We start from the raw sequence: 12,828 nt of genomic DNA on the forward strand, positions 1-12,828 counted from the left end.
CGCCAGCCGTGACTGTGAACGTTATACAAGCCGTTATTATCTAATTGTTAATAATAGAAGTACTTGAATGACAAGAGCAATGTCATCAATTGGGTAACGATCCTTGGAAGCGAAGTCTGTATTGAGTAGTTTCCTTACAGAACCTAGGATAAGAAACTTTGTATTATACACAGTCGAAGGAAGGTTGGCTTATCAAAGGTTTGTTATCATCTGTGTTCACTAAAAACAAGATATTTCACTACCGAATAAACTTTGTATGGCATTGTAAAATGTCTAATCTGAAAAAATTTTTAATTTATTTCAACAGAGAAGGAAAACATTTTTGAGAAGGAAATATGGACGTCTAGGCATTTACAGGGCTTATGACCTGTCATTGGCTGGTTTAAGTGGCCACTTTACACCCTGTGTAACATTCACCATTCTACCCATGTTTGAACAACCACATTTCCTCAACTCTTCCATCTGCTGAGTTTTGTGAAGTAAAAGAGCTGAAACCTTTATCACGTGGGTGAGATTCATCCGGCTGAACCAAATCACCTACTAGGCAAAGCCTGAAAACAATTTTCAAATTTTTATACTTCTTCTTTTACCCGGTAGTAATTCACCCACGTGATAAAGGTTTCAGCTGTTTTACTTCACAAAAGTCAACAGATGGAAGAGTTGATGAAATGTGGATGTTCAAACATGGGCAGAATGGTGAATGTTACACAGTGTGTAAAGTGGCCATTTAAACCAGCAAATGACAGGTCATAAGCCCTGTAAATGCCTAGACGTCCATATTCCCTTCTCAATTTTTTTTTCCCTCTCTGATGAAATAAATTTAAATATGAATAACTCCCTAGGAAGGAAATTCAGCCAGTCTGCAAGCATTTGGACATACTCAAACATTGTTGACAAATATTTGTTTATTTATTTTTTGAGTGCTAGCTTCTACCCGGGGCTTCGCCCACGTGGTGTTAGAGAGAAATTATTTAGGTAATGAATTAGTTGTGTCGTTTATCAAGAAGAGTTTTCATCTATCAATCAGAATTTTCCAAATGGAATGATATATTTTATTATGACTGAAAGTAGCTTGGTTTTTTCAACTATTAATTTATTGATTTTATTCACAATATATTTATTTAACATTTATTGAGACACACATTTCGGTGGGACAACTAAACTCTGGATATGAATTAAAATTGCATCATTGCATAAATAATATAAATTGTAAATGTACAATATTGGAAAATGTCACTAGTGTAAAATATTTCAGTTTTAAAATAGAAAAATTCATGAGATGGAACCAACAAACAGAAGAAATATCTAATAAAATAAAACGTTTGACTAATTTTTTATTACCTTTAAAAAATTTACTAAGGATAAAAGAACTAAAACAATTGTATTATGGATTGGTAAATTCAATACTGACGTATGGTCTGATTGGCTGGGGAAGCTGCACTAAAACGACTATGGCTTCAGCAGCTATAGCTCAAAAATCAGTGATAAGAGTAATATTAAAAAAACATACCGATACCCAAGTGCTGGATATTCGTCAACAGTATATATTGAGGTCAGTAGCAGCCACGCATCTCAAAACGGAAAATACGCAACGGTTTGTCATGTTCATAATACTAGACACTCCAATAAGGATCTGAAGGTCATTCGGTATGTACTTTTTTTCACTTTCTTTTATAAAAAGGGTTATTATGTTTTGAAACTTAACAGGATCGGTGGACATAGGGTCCTTAGTAAAACCTTAAGTTTGTGACCTTGAACGACCACCGTTCAGGCCACGATTTTGAAAAAATGATGTTTAAAATCATTTTTTTGTGTTTAATTACGTCCCTGAAAGTTTTTTATAAAAATAATATACGAAAGTCTGAGGAAATAAAATTGACTTAAAATTCGTAATATTTTTTTTTTTGTAGGTTCAATACTTTTCAAGATACACGTTTGAACATCAAATACATTTTATCAAAAAGCGCTATTAGCACTAACTTTTTACTAATTGTTTGATAGTTGACCTACCAAAAGTCATCATTATCATCATCATCATCATCATTCTATGTCCGCTACCGATAATTTTGTAAAAACTGTTTACTGACATTAAGATGGCGTCATTTTTATAAATCGCAAACACTTTTTTTATTTCAGTTTTATCTACTTTTTTTAAAGGTTTTTTACAAGAATACGGGGGGGACCCAAAAAAAACGGGAATTTTATCATAAGTTCTTTATTTTTAACTTTTTTTACACCAAATTTTGATCGACGGTAATTTTACCGCCTTGCATTTCTAATCCTTACCTCTGTTTTTTATAAATACATTGAACTCCTTAATAAAGATACCAGTCTCGAAAATGTCGCAAATACGATGAAACTGGTCAATGGACATTCCGAATTTGTGGATTAAAGTATCACTCGTCTTTCATTTATGTAATAAAAATAAAAATGGTTCATACAATGTTTTAAACAAATCGTATAAATTGTCATAACACAAAGCTGAAAATGTTTTTGTTAATAAAAATGTACACACCCAATGCCGAGAAATACAATGCCTTTTAATAAGTTTTAAGTCAAAGTTAAATTTTAGGTACATTATTTGAATTTATTCATACATTTCAGAAGAGGTCCTCAAACTTTATAATAAAAACAATAACTCACTGGAATCTTTTTTTAATATGTGATTTTTCATAATTACATATCTAATCAACTACTTTCATGTAACAAATAATAGCGATTCGCTACATTTGTTGTAACAATTTAAAGCCCTATGCACCATTAGGTAAATATAGTAGAATGATGACGATTAATATGAACCATTTAGATTTATTAAGATAAAAAAAATTTGTTTAATCTCAAATACTATTGAAATTATTCCAGTGGCAAATCATTTCTGTTGAGCGCCTTACTGCGAAAATAGCACTATATTGACTATCCATTAAAAAAGGTTACGTAAATGCATTCAAACAAAGCACATTTTTCTTTTATTTTTGTTGACCTGGTCAAATCTCAATTATTTGTTGTACGAAAATAATAAATAATTAGTAACTTTTCTTGAAAATATTAGCATTTTTGTGTGTTTAACAATTGTTTGTCATGTTTGATAACTGCAGTTCTAAAAGTTCAATGCTCTCAATTTAATAAATATAATATAGCTACGCAAAAACATAATGAAACAACAAATATAATTTACGATCAAATCTAAAAACGAATAAAATAATTCAAAATTTTGGAAAATGGTTTATAATTAGATTTCAAAAGCATTATTAAATTCAAAAAGTATGTTTGCAATTTTTAGTTATTGAAGAACAATAGATGAAATCTGAATGGTTTCCAATTGTGCAATTGTGTACTGAAGGTAATTAAAATTTGTATTTGGAGTATATCTAAATATCTGTATTCATTTAACGATTTTTTTTTAATTCCGTTAACTATTTTGTTGTGTATTTCGTTTATTATATTGGACTATTTTGTGTGTTCTATGTATTTTAAAATGTTTTTATGAATTATTGTTGTACAATTATATTTAGCTTTAAATTACTGATATTATTGTTTGTTATTATTTTTTGTCAAACCTTTTTATGAATTATTTGAAGATGGTTTTGCTGATTATATATGATATTACACGTAACTTTTTTTTTTTTAAACTTGTACTGAAAAAAAATCTTCACCAATTGATTCACATTTTAGCTTAAAAATATTATTGTTAACCTTTTTTTTTTCTTTTTTCACCATTATATAGTCTTATATTGTATTAAATTACTATTGGTATTTAAAAATAAATATTTAATGATGTTTTCACAAGTCATTAAAAAAAATAAAGTTCCGTTTATAGTTTATTTAGTATTCAAAAAAACATTTTCGTGCAATTACTTTTTATTTATTAATTTTGCGTTATATTTGTTTTTAATTTTCTTACGTTAATCGCATATTTTTAACAACAATTAATTTGAATAATATTTTTTGTTTTTCTTTTGTATAATGTTTTTAAAATAAAGCTTTCCTTTATTAAAAAATATGTTCATTGTATTGTAATCCAAAGTGTCTGATGAAATTAAGTATTGCATCAATTTTTAATTTTTTAAAACATTTCAGCTCAACACAGGTTTTTACGTAAAGAGCTGAAATATATACAACAGAATGCTCCTCAATTCCTGTACTTGGAAATATATACAATAAGTCGAGGATGTGCGAATAACTCATTACTCAAACAACTTATCATTGCATAAAAATCCTTAAGAAAAAATATCCTGAAAGTACTGGCCAGAACGAGCAACCTCGACATATATGCAGTTAATTAGTAAAATTTCATATTAAAATTTGGTAAGGTATCCAAAATATAACTTTTTTGGATTAAATTCTACCTTTTTTTTTATATACAAGAATATAATGTGGCAAGTTTTGTCTTGTTAGGACATTATTAAACAAACTTACATATATATACAAAATTTCCTTATATCCTAACAATAATTGCTGTTTGATGATATAATAGTGTTAAAAACCAAGCTAAGTAAAGTAATTAAAAATCAACAAGGGTATACTGAGTATGAAACGCGTCACATTATACACTCTGTCTTGTAAATTTAAAAAAAAGTCAAATTAAATCCAATAAAAGTACTATTTTGGATACCTTTTCAAATTTGTATATACGAAAAACATTATGTTATGATTATGAAACACATTTATGCAAAATGTTTACTAATGTATGCATAAAAAAAATATTCAATACCTCCCATGACACCCAACACAATTTCTAGAGTTACTAGACATTCCACCCTGATGCTGCAAAAGCAATCGAAAGTTAACCCAACTTTCGGTCAAAGAGGATTGTTAGAACATGTTGAGTTGTTAGAACTTCTCCATTAAAGTGTACAACCTACTTCTATTGTTCATAAGGATACTTAGTAAATACTATCACTATAAAATCGCACTTAAGAAATGGATAATGGAGGTGCGATGCGCACGGATTAAGTAGTGGCTTAGGCCAAATAGGTAGAAAGATGTTTTTATTTATAGTGTTTTGATTTGTGAGTTTTATGTGTTTTTAAAATGTTTCATATGTATTTGAGATAACGATTAAATTATGCTTAATAAAGCATTTTTTTACATTATATAAAATGTATTCCTCGGCACGGGAGACTCCAGTGATGGAACATTATCTTAATAAACACAGTAAATATATTTTTTGTATATGTCAAGGGTGCTCGTTCTGACCGAGACATTCATGATAATTTTTATTCAACCTTTTTGTGAATAATACGTCGTTTGAGTAATGTATTATTTGCAAATCCTTATCCAATTATACCTGTTATATTATGTTATAATTCATTCTTATATTTGATCGTTTATTGTATTCGTTCTTTCACTATGTTTTTGCGTAGATATGGACATATTATCACATTACTTAAAGAAAAAACTTTTTGATGCTTGTGTTCTCCCTGTACTGACATATGGCTGTGAAACTTTTGTGTTCACGAAAAAAAAATTATCAGTGACACAGAGAGCCATGAAAAGGAGAATGCTCGGTATTTCGTTGAGAGACAGAAAAACCAATACATGGATTAGAGCGAGAACAAAAGTCACCGATGTGATCCATAGGGCTGCTAACCAGAAATGGAGCTGGGCTGGTCAAATAGCCAGAATCACAGACTCTAGATGGACCAAAAAAGTCCTGGAATGGCAACCCAGAACGGGTAGAAGTGTCGGCAGGCCTCAGACAAGGTGGTCTGATGACATAAGACGAGTTGCAGGAAGTGGTTGGATGCGGTTGGCTCAGGATCGGGAAATTTGGAGACTAAAGGGGGAGGCCTATGTTCACCATTGGACAAGAGACGGCCGATGATGATGATGATGATGATGTACATATTACATTTATTAAATTTAGAATATGGTAGTTTTAGTACTGCAGAAGCTCAATCACAAATAACTATCGACGTGCTAATAAGCGACGTGATAACAATTTCTCACCATGGTTGTTTATCGTATTCGCGTTCAAAATGCAACATCCGTGAACCCCCAATATTAAATGTCAAAATATTTACGTTTCGCGACGTATAATCCTGCTGCGCAATCACATATTTGAATCTCACCGGTGTAAATATGGAAAATATTCCAAAACTGCTATTTTTATTTATTTATTTATTATTTATCATGCTATTTATTGCATTTAGCCGGCGGTTGGCCGAATATCAAGAAAAGTAGCCGCCGTAGTAATTGTGATTTGATTTTTACTTTTTTGTATTAGATACTCCTTACTATTTTGCAAATCCAATAAATTGTTTTATTTTTTATAGTAAACGCCGATTTTAATCGGGCGAAATCACTTCAACGTGTAGTTGTCTTTCTCACACAGTATCGGAGAGGCGTTTGCAAGAAAACAACAGAAAAAAAACAATGTTCAAATTCCGAATAGAGAAATGCCACATGCTACAAATACCGATAAAAATATATTTAATGGATTTTGAATAATTATTTGTGTTCCGAAATCCATATGGATACTCTCGAGAAATGTTTTCATACTTATTCATTATTTCAAAATATGTTCCAACAAAAACGCGACATGTTTGGCCTTGGTAATTGTGACGACGAAATTCGTGATGACGGTCTATTTCAATTTAAACGGTCTCAAACGAAGTTTGAAATTCCCACGAATCGTGAAGTATTACGACGTATGACGCACAATGGGCCGTTTTCGCCGGAATTTAAAATTATAAATTATAAATATATATATGTATGTTATGCTTCTTAGTATTTTTTTTTTCTGTATTTCATAGACCCCTTTTAATTTAAAAGAAACAAAAAAACCCTGATATTTCTCGATTACTAAAATTCCCAGACACCGCCTAATTTCTAAAATTCCGGTTTCTTACCTTGTAAAAAATATTTTAAAAAAACAGAAAAGGCAGAAAAAATAGAACACAACGCCTCTCTATTTTGCTTACAGACTTAGCTTCGTATTTGAAAATTTCTTCTACTAAAAAAGGATTTTATTTATAAGTTTTTAAAGCATAACTGTTTTTTTTTTTTTTTTTAATATTTAAAAAAAATTATGCCAAGATGTTTTACTCCGCGCTGGACACTCCTATATTCAATAAAACAAATACGAAAGTTGTTAAATAATTCATAAATAATAAACGCAGGCTGATTAATTTGATTTATGACGTGTCCGTCATCAAGAACTTATTTGTTGGATTTGATCATACCCGGTTTTCTGTATTCATCAACACTCGCGTGAGCACACAAAAACAATATAAAATTTTAATTAACAGCAAACATAATTATTATGCAGCTACGTAATATTTTGCAATGAAACTCATTGTGTAATATTGCCCCAGCCATATCGTGCAGCGTTTTGTTATCAGTACCAAACGCAGCGTGCAAAATAACCTACCCGAGTAAAAAGAGACAAAGAATCATACAAAATGTAAGAGCAACAAAATGCATACGGGTATAATGATGTGCACCTTTTATGGGCGTCTGTAAATTGTAAATTAATTAAGCGGAACCTTGTAATTCAGGGATAGAAAACAAGTTTGCATAATCATTTCGAAATAAAAATTATATATTTTCTTACTATTAATTTTTCATTAGTAAGAAGTGCATTTCTTTACTTTAAAGAGTCGAATATAAAACAGTTATATTGTTTTCCGTGGAAGTGGGCAGAGAGGATAGAACGCCACTTTATTTATTTATTTAAACACCTTTCCACTAAAGTAGCGCTGTGGCTGTATTTCTTCATTCAATTTTATTTGTTCTTTTAAGATTTATTTACTACTTTTTTTACATTAAAGATAATATTCCCTCCCTTTCTTCACAGTGTCCCGTTCCAAGGGAGACATTTTATATAACTTTGAAATATGCCTTATTAAACATAATTAACTAGGTATGTTTACTAGGGATGGAAAGACCAAGAAAGATATTGAAAGGAGGGTGAGTGCCGGGAACAGGGTGAACGGTGCACTGAAATATACTTTGGCAAACAAATGTTTATTGCAGGAGGCTAAACTAGCAGTTCACAACGGAGTTCTAATGCCAACTCTAATGTATGGGAGCGAAGTATAGAATTGGAAAAATGATGATGAAAGTAGGTTGAATGCTGTCGAAATGCGATCCCTCAGGCGAATGTGTGGTAAAACGATGTATGATAGGTGTACAAATGTCGAGATTCGTGAAGTGTGTAAGGCTAAGACATGCATTATCGACAGAATCAAGAAAGGGGTGTTGCGTTGGTTTGGACATGTAGAGCGAATGGACAGCGAAAGAACGGCTAAAAGGATCTACGATGCAAATGTTGATGGATGCAGAAAACGAGGAAGACCGACAAAGACATGGCACGATCAAGTCCATCAGATACTTGAAGATGGACATGTCAAAAGTAGGAATAATCGTTGTGCGTGCATAAGAAGATGTATAAATGTAGAGGAAGCGAGGTCTGTATGCCAAGATAGAGTGATATGGCGTTCTATCCTCTCTGCCTACCCCTACGGAGAAACGGCGTGATGGTTTGTTTGTTTGTTTTTAATATGTTCAAGCCTTATCTCTCAATTAAAAAAGAGCGGTTATTTTTCATTAATCAAGCTTTTATTAATTTTATATATTTATGTACCTATCTTTTGGTATATATTAATGTTTTTTTTTAGTACAAAATTTTGACCAATCTATTTTTTAGTTGGCTGGGAGATATTTTCTTTTAGCAATAAATTCGCCAAAGTACTTATTCATTGTACTTGAAGTTTTAAATAAATAAATAAATCATCGGCGGCCTCCGTGGTGCAGTGGTTAAGACGCTTGACTCACTCACGGAAGGTTCCAGGTTCGATTCCCGGTGAGAACACAAAAATTATAAAATATGTTTTTTTTCAAGTTTGGATGTTCTGTGCCGTAAGTCACCACTGTAATAGGTCCTATTGGCCTGTTGTGGTGAAAATAAATAAAATAAAAAATTAAATAACATGTAATACAAACGTTCGTCGGTAACAAAAGCGTTCCAATTTTTCAGTTTGGTTTTCAGTTTAACATCAAACGTGTAATGCACGGTTTCAGTTTGCGCTTGCCATTCTCAACCTGACTACTTACGGCCCGTTGTTTTGCTGTAAACTGTATCTAACTTCGTGATTTAAATCATATAATGGTTTTTGTCAGCACGGGCGATTCTATTAGCCAGAGGCGTGTTATTACTACAAGCTTTATATACATATAAAGCTAACATACATATGCATAAGGGCAGGAATATTGCCTTAAGAAAATTTCTTCCTAGCTACCCAAACAGTTTAATTCGAGAAAATCAGCGGTACATAAACGTATTGTGGGTCTGTTTTCATTAAAAAACACAACAATGAATTATTTTTTTTTAGAATTAGAAATGTACTAAATATGTACACTACACTATGAAGATAGGAGGGGCTAAAAACGGATGGAAAATGGAAGAAAAAAGTAAGGAGAAACACTTTAGCCTGTCTTTGCATACATACGCTTCCTCTACATTTATACATCTTCTCAAGCACACACGGCGGTTATTTCGACTTTTGACGCGTCCATCTTCAAGTATTTGTTGAATTTGGTAATGCCATGCCTTTCTTTTTCTGTCATTATTTTTTAAGTGTCCAGTCGGATGTAAAATACAGTTCTGTGTATGCAATGGAACCAGACGACGAGTGTTTAAGACTCGATGGCAGCAATCAGGTAAAACTCCCGAATAAGGGAGTCGAGCGGAGATACGGCCGCCTCGTCATGAAATGGTTGGCGCATCCGCCTACCATTCTTGCGGTCCTGGGTTCGATTCCTGGAGGGGTGAACGTGAAATATTGATTTTAAAGATTGTATAACCAGCAATATTTCATTATTTCTAGACCGGCGCCTGAAGCGTAACACATGAATCGAAATACGCTGCATTTGGTTTACTAATAAGTGCCCTATGCACCACTTTGTAGGGAAAGGGGGATTATGATGATGATTATATTTAATCAAAATATGATGTATTTGCGATTTTCATCCATAAAATCCAAAAATAATTATCCATCCATACTAATATTATAAATGCAAGTGCGTGACTTTTTTTTATTTTCCTTTCACGTCGCAATGGAGAGACAGATTGACGAGATTTGTTGTATTGGGATAGCTGGAAGTTTAAGCTACTTTTAATTTTAAAAAAATCTTGCCTAAAACACCTGGAAACCCATTACAACGCTAGAATTGATTGGTTATTTTTAACATATCTTCACATGAATCTGTATAATATTATGCTCCGAAATTGTGTATTTTTAATATTTTTTAAATATATTTGCGAGAAATTTTGTCGTAAAATTAAATGCTCCATTTTCGTCACGTGTGAGAACATTTCTTACATCAAATTTCCTGTAACACTGAACGTCCTTATTGCTATGAATCTTGGTCAGTTTTGTTGTGGAATCTTTATGGATTTCTACCTGAATATTTTTAACTACTTTCCAGGTTTTTCAAATCCATTTTTTGTTCAAATTAATTCCGTTGTTTTTTAAACCGGGTTGTGGTCCCGTGGTAGCATTGTGGACTTACGTACTAGAGGTCCGAGGCTCAAATCCCTATCTACCACAACTCGATTTCCATATTTCCAGCACAAGGTATTTATGACTTTCAGATAATGGACTAAAAATTTAAATATTTCAGTAAATAATAAGAACTCAAGTATTTCTCTTAAAAATATATAAACTCGTATACATATAGTATTTGTGTTGTAGAAAAGATATTTATTTTATTTCTTAAAAAAACACCAAAAATGAAATATAAAAATATAAATCGATCATTCTTATGTACACGACTTTTCAGGGTGAGACCACGAAATTTATGAAAAAAATTCTTATGATTTGAAAACAACTAATAATTTTTATTAGTACTCATAGATGAACTAGCTGACAGGCGTCTCACGCTTAGATCAGCTACGTCTACGGCGAGAGGAAAAGTTATTATACCTCTACGCAAACAGCGCACTAAATTTAATGTTGAATGAATGCTCTCCCAGCAGAGGTGCGAGGCTGTGAAAGTGAAGTGATGTTTCGGAAAAAACTTATAACCCACTTCTTCTTTAAATCATTTGAATAAATCCGTAGCATGTGACAACAAAATAAATTATTTTAATTAAATTACAAATTTGAAAGAATCACTATTTAAAGCGCCCTTGAGGTATTTTATTACGAAAATGGCGCTATATAAGTTATCCATAATAAAAATAGTAATCATTATTATAATTATGAAGATATTATACAAAATAGTATCTAACGACTTGAAGATTTGAATAAAAATAACACACTGAAAATTTAATTTTAAAAAATGATTTAAAAACATTTTTTATCACATTAATTTTGTTTGTATTTTTCTTAAATTATAGGTTAAATGCCTTCAATAATAGTTTACAAACTTGAAAATATTTTATAAAGGGCTTTTTTCTTTTTTTTTTAAAAAAAAATGTATAAGAGTTGCTTTTATTTTACCTTGCTTATAATATACAAGGTTTATATTTCAAAGGTGAATTTTTCATCAAAAAATTTTCTTTAAATTTATCTAAACTGTTGGGATCAGGAGGGATATACTAATGTAGGCCAATTAGAAACTTCTCAGCATTTGCTCACGTGGAGAGGAAACCACTTAAAACTCTTCAGGAGAAGCCGGCCTGTTGGCAGCAGTCAACAGGCCTTCCGTTCCACTAGAGGAGTGTTCGGCATTTTCTTCCCTACTTTGGTTTATTTTACCAATTGCCTGCACTACACGAAAGCGAAGGGCTGATATGCATAGCACTTGTATACATATAAAAAATAAAAATTAAGAGTTTCGTTGAAACCGGAATAAAATATTCTATATCATAATAAGTAAATAAGTAAAAATCTTTGTAATAGGTATAAATATAATGATGTAACAGCATTTTTTTTACCTTCGTTTCCCAGACATCTACCGACATTATCCGCAAGCTAAGCTTCGATAAATGTTTGCTTATACCGAAATTCTATAGATGGCGTTAGTTATACAAAATGGCGAACGGAATGATTTTATGAGCGGCATAAACTTGCTGCGATAACACGAAACATAATTTTGCTCCTGGTTTTATAAGCTTTTATAATCCACTTTCATTTTTATTAATATTTTACAACGCCAAAAGAAGTTATTTCGTGGTGCGCTAAAATGTCCCAGCGACCAGTCTTTATTAGTTTTCTTTGTGGTTATTGAAATAAAGAAGTCAAGGATACCAATAATAAAAAATATATTAGCAGTAAAGACACTTTCAATTTTATTTCACTTTTTATTTAATATCGGAAAAAGACATCGGACGGCGATGTTATATATTATCTTAGTTGTTAATCTAAAATATTTATTTTACACTTGTAGGTATATTCTCCGCCACAAAATCAGGGCCGCAATAGGAGATCCAGGGTCCAAAGGCCCCTAGAAGTCGGGGTCCCCTTTCGGTGACTGGGCATAAAATAAGCTTTTATTAAAGGGACGTATTTACGTATGAATTTGGACACTATAAAATAGATAAGCAGACAAAGAAATATAGTTAACCCAGGCCCAGAGGCAAAACGTAATATTTTAACTCTTTAAATGACAGTGATCTAAAAAACGTTCAACATATTCAATGTATTTTTTTGGTACTAGAATTGTGGTAAATATTAATTACAACATATTATTTATGTTTAAATCATTAACTTTGTGGTAAAATATTTTAACTAATTAACATATTACAACAGAGATGAAGAACATTTAAGATAAGGTAATATAGAAGTCTAAGCATCTACAGAGCTTATGACCTGTCAATGGCTGGTTTGAGTGGCCACTTTACAGCTTAGTCTTCTATATTACCTTCTCTGAAATGTTCTT

At 31.7% G+C, this 12,828-nt stretch overlaps 1 protein-coding gene across 1 annotated transcript in view; it reads right to left on the reverse strand.

Moving 5' to 3' along the window:
- LOC148277615 (multiple PDZ domain protein-like) overlaps window positions 1-12,828 on the reverse strand; it is a 434,817-nt gene that overhangs the window by 73,224 nt on the left and 348,765 nt on the right. The gene's annotated exons all lie outside the window — the stretch shown is intronic.

This window comes from Micrasema longulum, unplaced genomic scaffold, assembly GCF_059751315.1.
Source record: "Micrasema longulum isolate JH-2025_06_02 unplaced genomic scaffold, ASM5975131v1 h1tg001006l, whole genome shotgun sequence".
In the NCBI taxonomy this organism is placed as follows: domain Eukaryota; kingdom Metazoa; phylum Arthropoda; class Insecta; order Trichoptera; family Brachycentridae; genus Micrasema; species Micrasema longulum.